Source organism: Capra hircus, chromosome 19 (genome assembly GCF_001704415.2).
Source record: "Capra hircus breed San Clemente chromosome 19, ASM170441v1, whole genome shotgun sequence".
Classification (NCBI taxonomy): domain Eukaryota; kingdom Metazoa; phylum Chordata; class Mammalia; order Artiodactyla; family Bovidae; genus Capra; species Capra hircus.
In genome coordinates this window covers 26,108,684-26,112,563 of record NC_030826.1, presented here as the reverse complement: position 1 = coordinate 26,112,563, position 3,880 = coordinate 26,108,684, and positions in this window count along the sequence as shown.

Genomic DNA, 3,880 nt, shown 5'->3' with positions numbered 1-3,880 from the left:
AACTAGATGGAATCAGTCCATCACTGACTTGATGGACATAAGTTGGAGCAAACTCCAGGAGATGGTGAAGGACAGGGAAGCCTGGCATGCTGAAGTCCATGGGGTTGCAAAGAGTTGGATACAACTGAGCGACTGAACAACAACAAAGGAAATTATCCAGTTACTAGTGGGGGCTGCCTGAGGGAACTGTGTCTTCAGGTGAGAAGACGTCAGTCTTCAGTCTATATTGTGTCCGTTGCCAGCCCCCCAGCAGGTAATGGTCTGTAGGGTTGTTGATCCAGGCGTGAATATATTTGAATGTGTAATTCTGTAAGGCAGGTCCTTTTGAGGGGAAGATAAATTAAACCTGCTGGTTTTGGCTTTTAGGATTACCGACTTTATTTGAATCACCTCAAGCAGTAAAGAACTTAGAAATTGTCTAGTTCAACCATTTTTCTGATAGAAGGAAATGAGACCTAGGGAGGGTCGCACATTCATGCCTTCACTTGAAAGAGATGTTTTCTAACACCCTGTTGAGGGCAGATATCATAAATAAGTAGGCTGAATGTATGGTTTGTCATCCAAACCAGGACACTCTTGAGAGTTAAACAGAGTGCTGTTAATAATTATGCCAAGGCATTAAAGCCAAAATTCTCCTGGGCAAAAATGAATTTAGAGTCACCCTAAAATGATCCAAACCCTCAAGGAGCCCAATATCAGGTGGCAAAGAGATGTGTAACCATGAGATGGAGATAGTTATGCATTATGATAAGTATAAGAGAAATACTGGAGGAGGGTGAGTAAAGACTTCTTGGAAAAAGCAACACCCCAGCTGGGTGCTGAGGAGTGAGTCACAGTTTATCCAGTGGAGAAGCGGGGAAGGGGTGTTCCCAGCAGAAGGAAGAGACTGTGCAAAGCCTTAGCACCATTTCACTCCTTTGGGAGTGCTGCAAGCAGTTTCCTGTGGTCAGGATGCATGGCCGGAGGATAGGAAGTGCTGAAATGAGGCCGGTAGGGACCGGTTATTAGGGCATTACATGGCGTACAAAAGAGTGTGGATTTTAATTGTAGGCACAAGGGCACCACGGAGGGGTTTTAAGCAGAGCCATGGTCTAATCATATTTGTGTTTTAGAAAGTTTACTCTGACAGCAAGTGGGAGATGCACTGGGGGAGGAGAAAATAGTCAGGAGGCTTTTGCATTAGACCAGGTGAATGATGGCAAGACCTAGATTAGGCAGCAATGATGAGGATAAGCTTTAATGCACAGAGTCAAAGACTTGAAGAATATTGGCTCAAGTAACTAAAAACTCCAGAGGGTATGCCAGGTTTCAAGCATGGCTGCTTGACAATGCCATTAGCATCTGGACTCTCTTCTTAGCTCAGCATCCTTCATGATGGGCTCTCTCTTGAGAACTTATATCCCCTCAGCTTCAGATCCAGTGAGAGAGGACACCTGCCTTGGTACTCAGTGCATCAACCAATCAGTCACTCAGGCCAAGGGAATGAGAGCCTTGGATTGCCCAGACTGGGTCACATGCTCTAGCCTATGTTAGGGATGAGACATTGCACAAACTTCACCAACAGAGAGAAGAAAAATAAGTGGATCCAATGGGAAAATCAGGAGGTTTTTCTGGAAAGAGTGGAGTACATATCGGGGAGGTGAAGAACACCTACCAGGGAGGCAGAGCTGGACTGACCCCCAGGAAATTGCTCTGACCTCAGTCCATTGGCCAGCAAGTTCGGGAAAAGGTCATCCTTAGTCAGGAGGGAGTCATCCTCTTTCTCTTAATTTCCGTGGAGAAGGAGGAGATGAGAGGGACTAACTTGACTGAATTGACTCTAAGAGATTTGCTGAGAATAGGGATGAAGTTATTTTATCTCAAAAGGGAGAGATGAGAGGGAATTCCCTGGCAGTCCAGCGGTTTTCCAGGCTTCCATTGCAGGGGGCATGGGTTCTATCCCTAGTCAGAGAACTAAGATCGCACATGCCACATGTCGTGGCAAAAAAAAAAAAAAAAAAGGAGAAATGGCTCCAACCCTCTCTCTCTGGCCTAAAGTGCAGGCTCTACAACCTTCTTGTCTTTGGAATTATTTCAACATAAATTGCAAACACTAGTGTGCCTCCTCTAACTACTTCAGTGTGCATATCATTATAGAGTTCAATATTTGTTTACAGTTTTCCTTTTTTAAAAATTTTATTTATTTATTTTTGGTTGCACTGGGTCTTCATTGCTGCGTGCAGGCTTTCTCTAGTTGTGCCGAGCAGGGGCTACTCCCTAGTTGCAGTACACGGGCTTCTCATTGCGGTGGCTTCTCATTGCAGAGTGCAGGTTCTAGGGCACTCGGGCTTTATCAGTTGTGGCACATGGGTTTGCTTTCCCTGCAATATGTGGAATCTTCCCCAACTAGGGATCAAACCCATGTCCCCTGTATTGGCAGCCAGATTCTTAACCACTGGACCATCAGGGAAGTCCCAGTTTTTCTTTTGAGGTAAACTTTACTTAGGTTGAAATGCAAAACTCTGAAGTGTGTAGTCACTTAGTTTTAAGAAATGCATGCACCTGTGTAAACCACACCTGGCAGACTTTTTATTACCATAGAGTGAACAGAAAAGTCCATTACCTTCAGATTTCATCTGAGGGCAGGGAAGATTGAGACCATCAGAGTGGTTTTCAAGGAACAGCAAGGCCAAGGAGGTGGAAGAAGGAGGATGAAGGCCTTCTCTGGTAACTATAACTGTCCCACTAGACCTGCCTGTTCAAGGTTGTCGTTTCCCTGCACAGTGGTTCCTTAGAACATAACATAAAGTAGTGCTTAGTCACTCTGGGCCCGTGTTAGTGATGCTATTGTTGTTATTGTTATTATCCTCATCTGATGGCAATTCTTTGTCAATTTTTAATTGATCACAACCCTGTAAGAAAAGAAGGGTGAATGGTAGAATCTGGACATGACACCTTACCCTGAACCTACCAACTGTGAGGTTTTAACTGAAAACCAGCAAACAATGAACAGTGTTATATATAAAAATGAAGTGATGGTAGATTGCCTGTTTAGCAGCTATTCCCTTCATTTTCCTTGATGGCAAAGCCCACTTCTAGCCAGAAAGGCTGAAAATAGGCCTTTCCTATAGCTGGGCATGTGAACCAATCCTGACCAATGAGACATTAGGAAAAGTTGCTGGGAGCTTCTGGGAAAGGTTTTCCTAATTAATGGAAAGTTCTATGGGAGAAAATGCCCCCTTTCCTTCCTAGGTTTATTGTCATAAGAGGATGTGATTGTTAGCTTTCCTCTCATAGGAAAATTCTCTTAGATTTCCCCTCATGGTGGCAAAATAGCTGTCATGAGGGGAAAGCTAAGAGAATCTAAGAAAAGTCAGCTCATATCTCTGAGTCTTAAATCTGATGAATTATGGAGTGAGTGCTTACCAAGATGCCTTGGTTTGTGAAGTCATAAATTTCTTATTATTTAAGTTATCTTTCATTGGACAGTCTGTTCCTTGCAGCCTAAAGCATACTAACTGATACACATGATTTGTAAAATTTGTTGCTAATAAACCAGAGCATTTCCAGGGAACAATCTTGTCTGTATCACAAAGAAGATCAGACTGTTAACTATTTTAAAGAAAACTAAATTCACTGATTTGGGACATGGGTAAGCCATCAGTTCTCAAATCAGCTAAGGTGGTAGAACAGGAATTGTTTCCAAATGATAGTTTTCCATATTTGTAGAGATTTTAACATCATTGCTGTTGCTCAGAATGGAAACTGTCTTCTTATTTCTGACTTTGTCTATGAGTATGACGCTGGTGGCTGACTTGGGGTTTCCTATGGGGCTAAAATACACAAAAATGTCCTGTGAAATCTTGATGTACCTAACTATATCATCCAAACTGGAAACAAC